General features: G+C 48.5%; 1 protein-coding gene and 3 non-coding genes across 6 annotated transcripts in view; all 4 read right to left on the bottom strand.

Annotated features, from left to right (window-relative positions):
* The window catches only part of LOC109575459 (uncharacterized), a 234,718-nt gene that overhangs the window by 148,303 nt on the left and 67,833 nt on the right, over nt 1-18,582 (bottom strand). For all 3 annotated transcript variants that reach the window (XM_070775957.1, XM_070775956.1, XM_070775958.1), the window contains 3 exons: nt 16,453-16,592; nt 4,974-5,113; nt 2,200-2,341 (listed from right to left, as the gene is read on the bottom strand). The gene's annotated coding sequence lies outside the window, so the exon portion shown is untranslated. The remainder of the gene's footprint in view (nt 1-2,199; nt 2,342-4,973; nt 5,114-16,452; nt 16,593-18,582) is intronic.
* Nucleotides 1,901-1,993, bottom strand: LOC139178397 (small nucleolar RNA SNORD116). Its single transcript, XR_011562796.1, has one exon. It is a non-coding gene; the product is annotated as a small nucleolar RNA SNORD116 (small nucleolar RNA).
* LOC139178396 (small nucleolar RNA SNORD116) lies at nt 4,671-4,763 on the bottom strand. The gene has a single exon (XR_011562795.1). It is a non-coding gene; the product is annotated as a small nucleolar RNA SNORD116 (small nucleolar RNA).
* LOC139178395 (small nucleolar RNA SNORD116) lies at nt 16,150-16,242 on the bottom strand. Its single transcript, XR_011562794.1, has one exon. It is a non-coding gene; the product is annotated as a small nucleolar RNA SNORD116 (small nucleolar RNA).

Here is an 18,582-nt window from a genome sequence, read left to right as displayed (position 1 = left end):
TCTCAAGAGGCAGGTCAGGTGGTCTGGTATTCCCATCTCTTTCAGAATTTTCCCATAGTTTATTGTGATCCACACAGTCAAACTCTTTGGCATAGTCAATAAAGCAGAAACAGATGTTTTTCTGGAACTCTCTTGCTTTTTCCATGATCCAGCAGATGTTGCCAATATGATCTCTGGTTCCTCTGCCTTTTCTAAAACCAGCTTGAACATCTGGAAGTTCACGGTTCACGTATTGCTGAAGCCTGGCTTGGAGAATTTTGAGCATTACTTTACTAGTGTGTGAGATGAGTGCAACTGTGCGGTAGTCTGAGCATTCTTTGGCATTGCCTTTCTTTGGGACTGGAATGAAAACTGACCTTTTCCAGTCCTGTGGCCACTGCTCAGTTTTCCAAATTTGCTGGCATATTGAGTGAAGCACTTTCACAGCATCACCTTTCAGGATTTGAAATAACTCAACTGGAATTCCATCACCTCCACAAAGCAAGACTTGGTCCAAATTGAACTCCTCCTGCCCCCAAGGGTGACTCACCCACATCAGAAGCCTCCAGGGGCTTTACTCACACAGGGACAATCAGCACTCAGCAAGACCCATAGGAAGAAGGTGGCTTTGAGTATGGTAACACCATGCCATTCCGCCTGGCAGCTCATCTCCACTACCCAAGACCACCAAGCGCTCACAGATCACTAAGGCTGCTTCCAGGAAGACTCCAGAAAAACAGGCAGGGGAAGATCTTGGATTTGCCAGGTTTCCCACCATCATATCAGGGGAGCCAATGGCTACTACACTGAAGCAGCTTGGTATGCCAACCAATGCCGGATCTCTACCACAACCATGGTCTTCCAAGGGTGATATGTCACTGCCAGGGTCGTGAACACCTGGGTGGGATCCGGGCCGTCTTGTTGGCCCCATTCTTCATGAACTCACACACCTTGCAAATTCCAGTCCCAAGGGCTAAAGGGGGGGGGGTGGCGCCAATGGGCATGTGCACATACCTTATTACCACCCAGAGTGCTGGCTCCTAGGCTTAGTTATTGCAACTCTTCAAGGTACCAAAGATACAGTTTGAAAGACCTTTTTCTGGCATCAGGCCACCAAGGCCACAAAGGTCACTATCATCGACGCTCCCAAGCACCAGCAATGCCCTGTCCTCTGTACCCAGCCACGATCAGCTCCAAAAGGACCACACTGTATCACTGAAAACAGAACAACAGTGCCTGCAAGCCTCAGCGGACATATCCTAGGGAATCACACTGCACTTTTCCTCACCTGCACAAACATTCTTCTCTGGGCCTCTGGCCAACCTGCAAGAGAAATGCAGGCCTAAGACCACAGCATAGTCCATGGTGATCTCCAAGACTCAAGCATGTGACAGGAGTTGCAATTCAGGCACTGCTAAGGGCAGAAATGGGGCCTATTAACTTTCACAAGCGCCACCTTTCCCTACGTCTCTGCAGCCTCTGCAGCCCACACGGCACTCGGGAATCTCAGCAACCCAAAGGGCCACAATGGCAAGGGCCTCAGATCTGACCTGGGGCTCCAATCACAAACCACAGAAACTTCCTTGCTTCAGAATTGACATCACCAGAGCCCCAGTTAGTGCACTTGCTGCATGAACTGGGAGGAAACACACATTTCTGAGTCAAGAGCTCAAGAGCTCAGCCAGGATCTACTGTGACTCCTGCCACCACTGGACAAGCTGGATTCCTCTATGCTCCTCAGTGCCCTGCACCACGGACCTCGCATTCCAACAGCCACTCCAACATCTGTACACGACCCACCCTCAGATGGGGGCCTCGCAAATGGTGGTGACCTGGCTTCTCCATGCGTGTGTGTGACACAGGCAGAGATGCCCTCACTGCTAACCAGTCCCACCCTTAACCCCAAGGGAGGCAACGTGCTGGACCTCAGTTTCGATGAGGAGACGGTAGTGAGTTCTCACTCATTTTGTTCAGATTTTCCAAGGAATGCATGTGAGGGTGTCATCATCGATCCGAGCACGTGCTGGCTTGCTGCCTACCTCTGCAGGGCAGGCAGGGCCGCTCCCAGGAGGAGCCAGTGACCTGGGAGTCCTCCAGCAGCCAGGGGACTCAGATCCCCCAGGCTTCTCAGCAAGAACTGTCCCTCCATATGTACAGTCACTCAGGCAGTCCCAGGAAACCTGAAATCCATGACATGTCTTGAGGCAGGGGAAGGCGTACCATGTGCTTGGTGATTCCAAAAGAACTGGCAGCAACCTGGGCCCACCACATTTCTCGTCAGACTCCCCTGCACCTCGATTCACCGCCTCATTGGCGGGGCTTCGTCTCCTGGGTGACGGACAGTCATGCCTGGCAACTTCACCTGACAAGGAGACAGAAAGGACAGGCAGGCTTCAGATGTGTACGCGGTCTCTCACTGAGCGAGATCAATGCTCATGCTTCATGGGGGAAGGCCTGTATCTCCAAGCCAAGTGTGTTGATCCTGTATAGACAACTGGATACCTATCTGTCAAAAGAGTTCAGTTATTAGGTTCTAGTGCCTGTGGGTGTATGTCCAACCGATCAGGGGGGCGTGGAATTTGATGTGGACCTGAGTGCCTGTGTTCTGGCATACCAAAAAGGATGCACTCTCGGCACTTTAGGGCTACCTCGGAAACTCCTTCTGGGTGTCTCCAGGTCTCAGAGCCTGCATGCAAAGGTCTGAACACACGTCCCGTCTCAATGAAGCCCTGACCTCCCACCCACAAAATGGGGGATGACGCTTGGCACCCTCCTCAAGCCCCATGCAAAATTTCACTGAGGAGCTATATACATAGGTTCTGGGCTCCGAATCTCCATGCCCCAGGCATTCTGGCGAAAGCACAGCGACCTAACCACCCAAGGTCGCCTTGCCAAGCAACTGTGTGAATGCCACGCACCCTGAGACTACCCCAGCTACTACTACAGCTCAGGGGTCCTTGTCACAAGTCCTACCTCCTACCCTAATAAGGAAACTTTCCCATAAAACCACATAGTATGGTGAACTTGCTAGGGCAGATATGGCCCACCACACCCTTGAAGAACAAAATAATTTAGGGCATGCATCTCTTCCTGCACAGTCAGTTCAATCACTGTCCGGCCTCTGCTGGAAAGTGCAAGATGGGCTCTGGTCTTCCTCAGGTACCAGGATTCAAGGGTCACTCCCACAGAAATGGGACCCCTTTCCTGGCCAGATTATCCTCAGATCCACAGCGTGCAGGGCCCTGGGTACTGACCGCACCCTAGAGAAAGCTTCCAAAATGCAGGGCTTGGTCCAAATTGAACTCCTCCTGACCCAAAAGATGACTCACCCATATCAGAAGCCTCCAGGGCCTCAGCACACACAGGGACAATGAGCACCCAACAAGACCCACAGGAAGAAGGTGGGCTTTGACTAGGGCAACATCACGCCTTTCTGCCATGTCTCAGCTATGCAACATGACCGAGGGCTCATAGATCACCAAGGTGGCTTCCAGGAAGACTTCAGAAGACCTGCCAGGGGAAGGCCTTGGATGTGCCAGGTTTCTGCCATAGTGCCAGGGGAGCTGCTGGCTCCTACACTGAGGCAGCGCTGGTATGCCAACCAATGACCAATCTCTACCACAACCATGGACCTCCAAGGTTGATGCTTCATTGCCAGGGTGGAGAAAACCTGGGTGTCATCAGGGCTGTCTGCTTGACCCCAACCTTTAAGAACTCACACACCTTGTTAATTCCAGGGTCAGGGCCCAAATGGCAGCCAAGGGGCATGTGCACACACTGCATTACCACCCACAGGGCTGGCTCCTTGGCTTCTGTTACTGCAACGCTTCAAGGCACCAAAGATACGTTTGGAGAGTCCTTCTACTGGCAGCTGGTCACCAAGGCCACAGAGGTCACCTATCACCGAGCATCCCAAGCACCAGCAACGCCCTCTCCTTTGTACCAGCCAAAGACAGCTCCAAAAGGACCACAGTATGTATCACTGAAAAAACAACAGTGCCTGCAGCCTCAGCAGACATATTGTCCCAGGAAATCATACTGCACTTTTCCTCACCTGCACAACCATTCTGCTCTAGGCCTCTGGCCAACCTGCAGGAGAAATGCAGGCCTGGGATCACTTCACAGTCCACGGCGGCCTCCAAGACTCAAACACTGTGACACCAGTTGCAATTCAGGAACTTCCAAGGGCAGAAACAAGGCCTATTGCCTTGCACAACTGCCACCGTTCCCATAGGAACCTGCAACTGCTGCAGGACAGAGGGCACACAGGAATCTCACCAACTCAAAGGGCCCCAACAGCAAGTGCCTCAGATCTGACCTGGGGCGCCAATCAGAAGCCACAGAAGCATCCTTGTTTCAGATTCCACATCGTCACTGACCCAACAAGCACACTTGCAGCAGTAACCAGGAAGAAATGAACATTTTCAAGCCAAAAGCTCAATTGTCCGAGACCAGGATCTACTGCGACTCCTGCCACCACTGGACAAGCCAGATGCCTCTATGCTCCTCAGTGCCCTTCACCATAGACCTCGCATTACAAGAACCACTCCAACATCTGTACACAGCCCACCCTCAGACGGGAGCCTCGCAAATGGTGGTGACCTGGCTCCTCCATGCGTGTGTGTGACACAGTCAGAGATGCCTTCACTGCTAACCAGTCCCGCCCTTAACCCCAAGGGAGGCAACGTGCTGGACCTCAGTTTCGATGAGGAGACGGTAGTGAGTTCTCACTCATTTTGTTCAGATTTTCCAAGGAATGCATGTGAGGGTGTCATCATCGATCCGAGCACGTGCTGGCTTACTGCCCACCTCTGCAGGGGAGGCAGGGCCGCTCCCAGGAAGAGCCAGTGACCTGGAAGTCCTCCAGCAGCCAGGGGAACTCAGAGTCCTCAGGCTTCTCAGCAAGAGGAACGGTCCCTCCATATGTACAGCCACTCAGGCAGTCCCAGGAAAGCTGAAATTCATGACACGTCTTGGGGCAGGGGAAGGCGTACCGTGCTCAGTGATCCAAAAAGCAGTGGCAGCAACCTGGGCCCGCCACACTTCTCACCGGACTCCTTAGCACCTCGAGTCACCACCTCACGAGTGGGGCTCTGTTTCTTGTGTGACGGACACTCGTACTTGGGAACTTCACCTGACAAGGGGACAGAAAGCACAGGCAGGCTTCAGATGTGTACCCAGCTTCTCGCTAAGCAGTATCAATGCCCATGGTTCCCTGAGGGAAGGCCTGTATCTGCAACCCAACTGTATCGATCGTACGGACGACTGGATATATATCTATCAAAAGAGTGCAGTTTTTAGGTTCAAGTGCCTGTGGGTGTCTGTCTGCCTGAGTGTGCAAGGGTGCAGGCCATTTGATGTGCTGCTGAGTGCCTTGTTCTGGTGTACCAACAAAGATGTGCTCTCAGCATTATAGGTGTGCCAGGGGAACTCATTCCAGGTATTTCCGTGTCTCAGAGCCCAAGTGCAAAGACCTTGGTGTCTGAACATGCCTGCCATCTCCACGAAGCCCTGACCTCCCACCCTCCCACAAAATGGGGGATGACGCCTGGCACCTTCCTCCAGCCCCATGCAAAATTTCACCGAAGGGCTGTTGACAGAAGTTCTGGGCTCCCAATCTCCATGCCCTTTGACCAAAGCGCAGGGACCTGACCACCCAAGTTCGCCTTGCTGAGCATCTGTGTGAATTCCACGTACCCTGAGACTATGCCAGCTACTACTACAGCTCAGAGGTCCTTGTCACAAGTCTCATATCTTCCCTGAACAAGGAAACTTTCCCAGATAACCACCAAGGAGCAGTGGCCGAGGGCTGAGAGGAGCTACTCCACATTCAAAGTCAGGGGGGCGGCCTTGAGGAGACACCCCTAGTCCAAGGTAAGGAGCAGCAGCTACACTGTGCTGGAGCAGCCGTGAAGAGATACCCCACGTCCAAAGTGACTGTTTAAACTTCTTGCATTATGGGAGTGGAACAGAAGCACGGCGGCTTCCTTTAACCAACAGAAGAATGGTGGCTGTGATGGACTGTGCAGAAGTGTGGCCGAGAGGACCTACCCCATGCCCAAGGTCAGGGGCGGCGACTGAGAGCACCAGGCTGTGATGGTGCAGGAGCGGCCTAGAGGAGCTACCCCATGTCTGAGGTCAGGGGTGGCGGCCGGGAGGAGCTACCACACATCCGAGGAGCAGCGGCTGCATGGGCAGGAGGGCGGACAGGAGCTACTCCACATTCAAGGTCAGGAGGGGCAACCTCATCCAAGGTAAGGAGCAGCCATGAAGAGATAACCCACGTCCAAGGTAAAAGAAAGCCAAGTAAGATGGTAGGTATTGTGAGAGGGCATCAGAGGGCAGACACACTGAAACCTTAATCACAGAAAACTAGCCAATCTGATCACACAGACCACAGCTTTGTCTAACTCAATGAAACTAAGCCATGCTGTGTGGGGCCACCCAAGATGGATGGGTCATGGTGGAGAGGTCTGACAGAATGTGGTCCACTGGAGAAGGGAATGGCAAACCACTTCAGTATTCTTGCCTTGAGAACCCCGTGAACAGTATGAAAAGGCGAAAAGACAGGATACTGAAAGAGGAACTCCCCAGGTTGGTAGGTGCCCAATATGCTACTGGAGATCAGTGGAGAAATAACTCCAGAAAGAATGAAGGGATGGAACCAAAGCAAAAACAATACCCAGTTGTGGATGTGACTGGTGACAGAAGCAAGGTACAATCTGTAAAGAGCAATATTGCATAGGAACCTGGAATGATAGGTCCATGAATCAAGGCAAATTGGAAGTCTTCAAACAGGAGATGTTAAGAGTGAACATCGACATTCTAGGAATCAGCAAACTAAAATGGACTGGAATGAGTGAATTTAACTCAGATGACCATTATATCTACTACTGTGGGCAGGAATCCCTTAGAAGAAATGGAGTAGCCATCATGGTCAACAAGAGAGTCCAAAATGCAGTACTTGGATACAATCTCAAAAACAACAGAACGATCTCTTTTCATTTCCAAGGCAAACCATTCAATATCACAGTAATCCAAGCCTATGCCCTGACCAGTAACAATGAAGAAGCTAAAGTTGAACAGTTCTATGAAGACCTACAAGACCTTTTAGAACTAACACCCAAAAAGATGTCCTTTTCATTTTAGGAGACTGGAATGCAAAAGTAGGAAGTCAAGGAGGTTCATGACATTGTACAGGAGACAGGGATCAGGATGATCCCCATGGAAAATAAATGCAAAAAAGCAAAATGGCTGTCTGAGGAGGCCTTACAAATAGCTGTGAAAAGAAGAGAAGTGAAAAGCAAAGGAGAAAAGGAAAGATATTCCCATTTGAATGCAGAGTTCCAAAGAATAGCAAGGAGAGATAAGAAAGCCTTCCTCGCTGAACAATGCAAAGAAATAGAGGAAACCACTAGAATGGGAAAGATTAGAGATCTCTTCAAGAAAATTAGAGATACCAAGGGAACAATTTCATGCAAAGATGGGCTTGATAAAGGACAGAAATGGTATGGAGTTAACAGAAGCAGAAGATATTATGAAGAGGTGGCAAGAATACATAGAAGAACTGTACAAAAAAGATCTTCATGACCCAGATAATCACGATGGTATGATCACTCACCTAGAGCCAGACATCATGGAATGTGAAGTCAAGTGGGCCTTAGGAAGCATCACTATAAACAAAGCTAGTGGAGGTGATGGAAGTCCAGCTGAGCTATTTCAAATCCTGAAAGATGATGCTGTGAAAGTGCTACACTCAATATGCCAGCAAATCTGGACAATTCAGCAGTGACCACAGGACTGGAAAAGGTCAGTTTTCATTCCAATCCCAAAGAAAGGCGATATCAAAGAAGGCTCAAACTACCACACAATTGAACTCATCTCATACGCGAGTAAAGTAATGCTTAAAATTCTCCAAGCCAGGCTTTAGCAATACGTGAACCATGAACTTCCAGGTGTTCAAGCTGGTTTTAGAAAAGGCAGAGGAACCAGAGATCAAATTGCCAACAGTCATTGGATCATGGAAAAAGTAAGAGAGTTCCAGAAAAACATCTATTTCTGCTTTACTGACTATGCCAAAGCGTTTGACTGCGTGGATCACAATAAACTGTGGGAAAATTCTGAAAGAGATGGGAATACCAGACTACCTGACCTGCCTCTTGAGAACCCTGTATGCAGGTCAGGAAGCAACAGTTAGAACTGGACATGGAACAACAGACTGGTTCCAAATAGAACAGGAATACCTTAAGGCTGTATATTGTCACCCTGCTTATTTAACTTATATGCAGAGTACATCATGAGAAACACTGGCTGGATGAAGCACAAGCTGGAATCAAGACTGTTGGGAGAAATATCAATAACCTCAGATATGCAGATGACACCACTGTTATGGCAGAAAGTGAAGAAAAACTAAAAAGATTCTTGATGAAAGTGAAAGAGGAGAGTGAAAAAGATGGCTTAAAGGTCAACCTTCAGAAAACTAAGATCATGGAATCTGGTCCCATCACTTCATGGGAAATAGATGGGGAAACAGTGGAAACAGTGTCAGACTTTATTTTTTTGAGCTCCCAAATCACTGCAGATGGTGACTGCAGCCATGAAATTAAAAGACGCTTACTCCTTGGAAGGAAAGTTATGGCCAACCTTGACAGCATATTCAAAAGCAGAGACATTACTTTGCCAACAAGGGTCCATCTAGTCAAGGCTATGGTTTTTCCAGTGGTCATGTACGGATGTGAGAGCTGGACTGTGAAGAAAGCTGAGCACTGAAGAATTGATGCTTTTGAACTATGGTGTTGGAGAAGACTCTTGAGAGTCCCTTGGACTGCAAGGTGATCCAATCAGACCATTAAAGGAAATCAGTCCTGGGTGTTCATTGGAAGGACTGATATTGAAGCTGAAACTCCAATAGTATGGCCACCTCATGCAAAGAATTGACTGATTGTAAAGACCCTGATGCTGGGAGGGATTGGTTGCAGGAGGAGAAGGGGACGACAGAGGATGAGATGGCTGGATGGCATCACCAACTCGATGAATATGAGTTTGTGTTATTCCAAGAGTTTATGATGGACAGGGAGGCCTGGCATGCTGCAATTCATGGGGTCGAAAAGAGTCGAACTCAACTGAGCGACTGAACTGAACTGATGGTGAAGTTGGCCCTGGGGCAGATATGGCCCATCGCACCATTGAAGAACAAAATCAGGGCACACATCTCTTCATGCACAGTCAGTCCAATCATTGTCTGGGCCTCCACCGAAAAGTGCAAGATGGGACCTGGTCTTCTTCAGGTACCAGGATCCAGTAGTTGCTCTCACAGAAACGGGACCCATTTCCGGGCCAGATTATCCTCAGATCCACTACCTGCAGGGCTCTGGTTGCCTACCACACCCTATGGGAAAAGCTCGCAAAATGCAGGGCTTGGTCGAAATTGAACTCCTCCTGCCCCAAAGGGCGACTCACGCACATCTGAAGCCTCAATGGCTCTGCTCACACAGGGCCAATCAGCACCCAGGAAGACCCACAGGAAGAAGGCAGGCTTTATTTATGGCAACATCACTCTATTCGGCTGTGCACCTCTTTTCTGCCATGGTAAAACCACTGAGTGCTCACAGATCACCAGGCAGAATTTATAAAAGCCAGGGGATAACCTTGAATGTTCCAGATCCTCTGCTCTAGTGTGATGGGAGCCACTGGCTACTACACTGAGGAAGCCTTGTTATGCCAACCGATTCCAAATTTCTACCACAACCACGGGCCTCCAAGGTCAATACTTCACTACGAGTGTGGTGAACACCTGGATGCCACGTGTGCTGTCTGGCTGGCCCCATCATTTAGGAACTCATACATCTTGCAAATTCCAGCTCTAGCAGCCAAATGGGGGCCAAGCGGCATGGGCACACACTGCATTACCACCCACAGGGCTGGCTCCTTGGCCTCATTTGGTTCAACTCTTCAAGGTATCAAAGATATGCTTGAAGAGTCCTTCTTGCATTGCGCCACCAAGGCCTCAAGCGTTACCTGTGACTGAGCCCACCAAACAGCAGTAATGCCCTCTCCTCTGTACCCAGCTGACGGCAGCTACAAAAGGACCACAGTACATATCGTAAGAACCACAATGACAGTGCCTGCAGCCTCAGGGGACAGATTGTCCCATGCAATCATACTGCACCATTCCTCACCTGCACAACCATTCTGCTGTAGGCCTCTGGCCATCCTGCAGGAGAAATACATGCCTAGGGCCACTGCACAGTCCACGGTGGCCTTCAGGACTCATGTACTGTGACAGGAGTTGCAATACAGCAACTGCCAAGGGCAGAAAGGAGGCCTATTGCTTTTCGCCACTGCCACTGTTCCACTAGGTCCCGCTACTGCTGCAGCCCACAGGCACTCAGGAATATTACTAAACCAAAGGACCTCAACAGTGAGGGCCTCATATCTGACCTGAGTCTCCAATTAGAAACCACAGAATATTCCACGCTTCAGCTTCCGCATCAGCACAGCCCCAACTAGCCCACTTGCAGATGAAACTGGGATGAAACACACCTTTTCAAGCCAAGAGCTCACTGGGCTGAATGGGCCTAGGCCTGGTCTACTGAACAGGATCTAGTATATGATCTCCTGTGAGGGTAATCAGCTGGTTGACTGTCAAGCCATAAAGGTGGCACTTTATGAAACCCCTGCAGATGCCTTTGATCTGGACACATTCAACATTTGTTCAATAGGCAAAACCACAATATTCTGAGAAAGAATTAGAAAGATATAAAAAAGAGAAGTATATAAAAAAGAGAAGTAAAGATTACTGATAAAGCATGGTTACAGTCCAAGGATGGACAATTAATAATTCCTAAAATTGCTAAATGGAAAATTCTTAAGGGTTTACATTAGAGTTTTCCTAAAGCCTTGGAATTGACCAACTATGTAACTCAGCTTTCAGCTTTTCAACAGACGTTTAAAAAATATTGGGAGGTGACTCCTGACCCAGCCTCTGCGTCAAGCACACCATTGTTCCAGCCAGGAACCAAGGTCCTGATAAAGACTTTGGGATCAGGGCGGGGGTTGGGGTAGGGCGCGGATCCCTCAAGCCCCTCCGGGAAGGCCTTTACCAGGTTATTCTTTCTTCTCTCACAGCTGTCAAAGTGCCTAGAATTGATTTGTGGATGCGCCAAACTAGAGTTAAGAGGTGGCATCCATACCAGAACTAAGTGATGTCATTTTATGCCTTTACTTTCTATGCTCTTTCTTAGTACTCTTCGGATGGGCCTGATAATCTATGTGTGCCTGCTTATGCTGACTCCGAAAGTCCTGAGTCTGCCATTTGGTCCTCAAGATAATGCCTTCCTTTCCTGGGCTCACTCTACGTTGCATTCCACAATAGGTCTAGCTGCTGGGTCTTCAGAGTGCTCCCCTCTTCATCAGTGGAAGGCTTCCCATGGTAGGCATCTCCACCTGTGAATACCTTCGACAACAACAACCATATGTGATGCCTGTTCTTAATCTGATGACATCAAACAATCATAAGATGGACTAGTGCAACACTTTGTACCTCATCTACGGACATAATGTGACTTTTAACTTTGCTGATTGTTCTGTTTTTGCTGTTTGCTCCCTGCATCTGTAACTGTGTAATGGGATTTGTTTCTAGCTGCATGAAGGCTTTTAAGTTACAAACGGTTGCTCAAACTCCTGCAACTGCAGCAGCTTCCTGCAACTACTACTTGGGGCCCCTGGATCACAAACCCTCAATATGAGGGTTAGCAGAATATGTTGACTCTTCAATTTAGGGATGACGCTTCTTATCAGCTTGGAAGCAGTTATGTAATGAAAACAATGCCCCTTTCCCTAAGCAAGAAAAGACAGGAAGGCTAGGGGTCCCCAAATGGAGGAAATAGGCTGCAAGTGTCAGACACTTTTTATCTCTCTACTAAGTACCAGGAGGAAACAAAACTACAGATGTCATATTTTTTTCCCTTCTCTACACAAAATTAAAAGGTTTCTTTTGAAATTCTATGTTGCCATGACAATAACTGGTTCCACATGAACTTAACTTTCCTCAAACTTTGAGCTAACTAAAGGGCATTACTCGTGGAAACATTTTTCTTAAGCTATGTTAATGAACTATGTATTTATTCTCCATTCTGTCTGTCTTCACATGGCCATCACCAGATGGTCAATACTGAAATTTGATTATATTTTTTGCAGCCAAAGATGGAGAATCTCTATATAGTCAGCAAAATCAAGAGTGGGAGCTGATTGTGGCTCAGATCATGAACTCCTTATTGCCAAATTCAGACTTAAATTGAATAAAGTACGGAAAACAACTAGACCACTCAGGTATGACCTAAATCAAATCCCTTACAATTATACAGTAGAAGTAACAAATAGATTCAAGGGATTAAATCTGATAGACAGAGTGCCTGAAGAACTATGGACAGAGGTTCATTTCATTGTATAGGAGGCAGTGATCAAGACCATCCCCAAGAAAAAGAAATGCAAAAAGGCAAAATGGTTGTCTGAGAAGGTCTTACAAATAGCTGTGGAAAGAACAGAAGTGAAAGGCAAAGGAGAAAAGTAAAGATATACTCATTTAGATGCAGATTTCCGAAGAATAGCAAGGAGAGATAAGAAAGCCTTCCTCAGTGATCAGTGCAAAGAAATAGAGGGAAATAGAGTAAAACAATAGAATGTGAAAGACTAGAGACCTGTTCAAGAAAATTAGAGATACCAAGGGAACATTTCTTGCAAAGATGAACACAATAAAGAACAAAAATGGTATAGACTTAACAGAAGCAGAAGATATTAAGAAGAGGTGACAAGAATACACAGAAGAACTATATAAAAGAGATCTTCATGACCTGGATAATTACAATGGTGTGATCACTCACCTAGAGCCAGACATCCTGGAATTCAAAGTCAAGGGGGGCCTTAGGAAGCATCACTATGAACAAAGCTAGTGGAGGTGATGGAATTCCAGTTGAGCTATTTCAAATCCTGAAAAATGATGCTGTGAAAGTGCTGCACTCAATATGTCAGCAAATCTGGACAGCTTAGCAGCGGCCACAGGACTGGAAAAGGTCAGTTTTCATTCCAATCCCAAAGAAAGGCAATGTCAAAGAATGCTCAAACTACCACACAATTGCACTCATCTCACACGCTAGCAAAGTAATGCTCAAAATTCTCCAAGCCAGGCTTCAACAGTATGAGAAGTGTGAACTTAAGCTGCATTTAGAAAAGGCATAGGAACTAGAGATCAAATTGGCAACATTCGTTGGATCATCAAAAAAGCAAAAGAGTTCCCAAAAAACATCTACTTCTGCTTTATTGACTATGCCAAAGTGTTTTACTGTGTGGATCCCAACAAACTCTGGAAAATTCTTCAAGAGATGAGAATACCAGACCACCTGACCTGCTTCCTGAGAAATCTGTATGTAGGTCAAGAAGCAACTGTTAGAACTCGGCATGGAACAGACTAGTTCCAAATCAGAAAAGGAGTATGTCAAAGCTGCATGTTGTCACCCTACTTATTTAACTTACATGCAGAGTACATCATGAGAAATGCTGGACTGGGTGAAGCACAAGCTGGAATCAAGATTGCCAGGAGAAATATCAATAATCTCAAATATGCAAATAATACCACCCTGATGGCAGAAAGCTAAGAAAACCTAAAGAGCCTCTTGAGCAAAGTGAAAGAAGAGAGTGAAAAAGTTGGCTTCAAACTCAACATTCAGAAAATTAATATCATGGCATCTGGTCCCATCACTTCATGGGAAATAGATGGGGAAATGGTGACAGACTTTTCTTGGGAGGGGCCCAAAATAACTGCAGATGGTGACTGCAGCCATCAAATTAAAAGACACTTGCTTCTTGGAAGAAAATTTATGACCAACTTAGACAGCTTATAAAAAACAAGAGACATTACTTTGCCAACAAAGGTCCATCTAGTCAAAGCTATGTTTTTCCCAATAGTCATGTATGGATGTGAGAGTTGGACTATAAAGAAAGCTGAGCCCCAAAGAATTGATGCTTTTAAACTGTGCTGTTGGAGAAGACCCTTGAGAGTCCCTTGGACAGTAAGGAGATCAAACCAGTCCATCCTAAAGGAAATCAGGCCTGAATATTCATTGCAAGGACTGATGCTGAAGCTGAAACTCCAATACTTTGGCCACCTGAAGTGAAGCACTGACTCCTTTGAAAAGACCCTGAAGCTGGGAAAGATTGAAGGTAGGAGAAGAAGGGGACGACAGAGGATGGGATGGCATCACTGACTCAATGGACATGAGTTTGAGTAAACTCCAGGAGTTGGTCACGGACAGGGAGGCCTGGCGTGCTGCAGTCCATTGGGTCATAAAGAGTTGGACATGCCTGAGTGACTGAACTGAAGTGAACTGAAGTGTCTTTAAGTCAGTTCCTCCTAAGATTCAGAACCTATAATGGCTCAGCAAATGAGTATGTTTTACTCATATAATTGTTCTTCTAATCTAAATTATGAGAAGGAAATGGCAACCCACTCCAGTATTCTTGGCTAGAGAATCCTGTGGACAGAGGAGCCTGGGGGGCTGCTGTCCATAGGGTCGCACAGAGTCAGACACTTCTGAAGTGACTTAGCATGCATACATGCATGTAATCTACATTAATAAGACTATGTATTTCCTTGGAAACCTGCCTTTCTTCAAAATTCATGACAATCCTTTTATGGCCCATGCTGACTCACATTGTGCCAAGGTTCCTTCAAGGTGCAAGTTGTGGGTGAGGGGCCTGGTGGTGTTCTCTGAGTTTTGAGATATTTCCTTTTCTCTAATTAACAGCCTGCTATTAGATATATAATTTCCTGCTAAAGACTAGAAGGGGGGCACTCTTTCTACTCATTTCGATGTCTATATCAGAAGTTTTGCTCTCTCTTTTATACTTTAATAAAACTTTATCACAGAAAAACTCTAAGCGATTAAGCTTCATCACCTGGCCTGGACTGAATTCCTCTCCTCTGGAAGGCCAAGAATCCTTGTGTCATTCACGACTCAGCAACAGCATTTCACCACCATAGTGCCAGGGGAGCCACTGGCTACTACACTGAGGCAGCCTTGGTATGTCAACCAATGCCAATATCTACCACAACCACAGGGCTCAAAGGCAGCTACTTCACTGCCAAGGTGGTGAACACCTGAGTGCCATCTGGGCTGTCTGGCTGGCTCCATCCTAGGAACTCATGCACTTGGCAAATTACAGACCCAAGGACCACAGGAGGGCCAAGGGGCATGTGCACACACCTCATTACTGCTGACAGGGCTGGTTCCTTGGCCTCTGTTACTGCAATTCTTCAAGGCACCAAAGATAAGCTTGTAGAGTCCTTTTTCTGGCAGCAGGCCACCAAGGCCACAAAGGTCACCTATCACTGAGCCTCCCAGGCACCAGCAATGCCCTCCTCTCTGTACCCAGCCTAGGCCAGCTCCAAAAGGATCACAGTATGTATCACTGAAAAAAACGAGAGTGCCTGCAGCCTCAGGGGAGAAAGCTTCCCAGGAAATCACACTGCACCTTTCCTCACTTGCACAACCATTCTGCTCTAGGCCTCAGGTCAATCGCAGGAGGAATGCAAGCCTAGAACCACAGCACAGTCCATGGCAGCCTCCAAGACTCAAGGACTGTGATAGAAGTTGCAATACAGGAAATGCCAAGGGCAGAAACGAGGCCTATTGCCTTTTGCCCCTGACACCATTCCCCCAGGTCCTTGCAACCGCTGCAGCCCACAGGGCACCCAGGAATCTCATTAACCCAAGGGCCGCAATGGCGAAGGCCTCAGATCTGACCTGGGGCTCTGATAAGAAACCACAGAAGCTTCCTCGCTTCAGATTTCAAATCACCACTGCCCCAATGAGCGCACTCGCAGCATGAACTGGGAGGAAACGAACCTTTTCGAGTGAACAGCTCAAGAGCTCAGCCAGGATCTACTGTTGACTCCTGCCACCACTGGACAAGCCAGATGCCTCTATGCTCCAGTGCCCTTCACCACAGATCTCGCATTCCAAGAGCCACTCCAGCATCTGTACACGGCCCACCCTCAGACGGGAGCCTCACAAATGGTAGTGATCTGGCTCTTCCATGCATGTGTGTGACACAGTCGGAGATGCATTCACTGCTAACCAGTCCCACCCTTAACCCCAAGGGAGGCAACGTGCTGGACCTCAGTTTCGATGAGGAGACGGTAGTGAGTTCTCACTCATTTTGTTCAGATTTTCCAAGGAATGCATGTGAGGGTGTCATCATCGATCCGAGCACGTGCTGGCTTGCTGCCCACCTCTGCAGGGCAGGCAGGGCCACTCCCAGGAAGAGCCAGTGACCTGGGAGTCCTCCAGCAGTTGGGGGAACTCAGAGCTCCCAGTCTTCTCAGCAAGAGGAACGGTCCCTCCATACGTACAGCCACTTAGGCAGTCCCAGGAAAGTCAAAATCCATGACACATCTTGGGGCAGGGGAAGGCGTACCGTGCTCGATGATCCAAACAGCAGTGGCAGCAACCTGGGCCCACCACACTTCTCACCAGACTTCCCAACACCTCGAGTCAACATCTCATGAGCGGGGCTCCGTTTCCTGAGTGACGGACACTCGTACTTGGAAACTTCACCTGACAAAGGAACAGAAAGTACAGGCAGGCTTCAGATGTGTACCCAGCTTCTCACTAAGCAATATCGATGCCCATGGTTCCCTGAGGGAAGGCCTTTTCTGCTTCCCAACTGTAGTATCCCTTACGTACGACTGGATACCTTTGTGTTGGCACGAGTGCAGAAAGTTAGGTTCATGTGACCGTGGATGTCTGTCTGACTGAGTGTGCAAGCGTGTGGGGAGACTAGATGTGGGTATGAGTACTCGTGTTCTAGTGTACCAATAAGGATGTGCTCTCAGGATTCTGGGTCCCTCTGGAACTCTTTCCATGTATTTCCGTGTTTCAGAGCCCCCGTGCAAAGGCCTTGGTGTCTGAACATGCACGTCTTCTCCATGGAGACCTGAACTCCCACCCTCCGACAAAACACTGTGCAAAATTACACTGAGGGGTTGACACTGAGGGGTTACACTGGGCTCCTGATCTACATGACCCATGGCGTCTGACCAAAGCACAGGAACCTGACCACGTAAAGTCCCCTTGTGGAGCATCTGTGTGAATGTCCCTTACCCTGAGACTACCCCAGCTATGATAACAGCTCAGGTGTTCTTGCCGCAAGTCCCACCTCCTCCCTGAACAAGGATACTTTCTGAAGGCCTAGAGTGTAGTTAACTTGGCCTTGGGCCAGATACACCCCACCATACCCTTGCAGAGCAACAGAATACAGGGCATGTGCCTCTTCCTGTGCAATTAGTCCAGTCAATCTCTGGGGCTCTGCTGGAAAGTGCAAGACAAGAGGTGGTCATCCTCAGGTACCAGGATCCAGGGGTCACTCCCACAGAAATGGGGCCCCTTTCCTGGCCAGATTATGCTCAGATCCACAGCCTGCAGGGCCCTGGGCACCAACCACACCCTAGAGAAAGCTCCCATAATGCAAGACTTGGTTGAAATTGAACTCCTCCTGCCCCCAAGGGTGACTCACCCACATCAGAAGCCTCCAGGGGCTCTACTCACACAAAGACAATCAGCACTCAGCAAGATCCACAGGAAGAAGGTGGCTTGGATTATGGCAACACCATGCCATTCCACCTGGCAGCTTGTCTCCATCACGCAAGACCACCAAGCGCTCACAGATCACTAAGGCTGCTTCCAGGAAGACTCCAGAAAAACAGGCAGGGGAAGACCTTGGATTTGCCAGGTTTCCCACCTTCATGTCAGGGGAGCCAATGGCTACTACACTGAAGCAGCTTGCTATGCCAACCAATGCCGGATCTCTACCACAACCATGGTCTTCCAAGGGTGATATGTCACTGCCAGGGTCGTGAACACCTGGGTGGGATCCGGGCCGTCTTGTTGGCCCCATTCTTCATGAACTCACACACCTTGCAAATTCCAGTCCCAAGGGCTAAAGGGAGGCTGAGGGGCATGTGCACATACTGTATTACCACCCAGAAGGCTGGCTCCTAGGCTCGTTACTGCAACTCTTCAAGGCACCAAAGATACAGTTTGAAAGACCTTTTTCTGGCATCGGGCCAGCAAGGCCACAAAGGTCACTATTACCGAGCCTCCCAAGCCACAGCAATGCCCTGTCATCTGCACCCAGCCACGAGCAGCTCCAAAAGGACCACAGCACATATTATTGCAAACACAAAAACAGTGCCTGAATCTCAGGGGACAGATTGTCCCAGGAAATCAGACTGCACCTTTCCTCACCTGCACAACCATTCTTCTCTGGGCCTCTGGCCAACCCACAGGAGGAATGTATGGCTAGGATCACCTCACAGTCCACAGTGTCCTGCAAGACTCAACACTGTGACAGGAGTTGCAATACAGGAACTGCCAAGAAACTAGGCCTATTTCCTTTCACCCCTGCCAACGTTCCACGAGGTCCCTGCAACCGTTACAGTACACAGGCCACTCAGGAATCTCACCAACCAAAAGGGCTGCAATGGCAAGGGCCTCAGATCTGACCTGGGGCTCCAATCAGAAATCATAGAAGTTTCCTTGCTTCAGC

The sequence above is a fragment of the Bos indicus genome, chromosome 21 (assembly GCF_029378745.1).
Source record: "Bos indicus isolate NIAB-ARS_2022 breed Sahiwal x Tharparkar chromosome 21, NIAB-ARS_B.indTharparkar_mat_pri_1.0, whole genome shotgun sequence".
Lineage (NCBI taxonomy): Eukaryota > Metazoa > Chordata > Mammalia > Artiodactyla > Bovidae > Bos > Bos indicus.
Note: the sequence above shows the minus strand (reverse complement) of the source record. Positions and strands in the feature narration are given on the sequence as shown.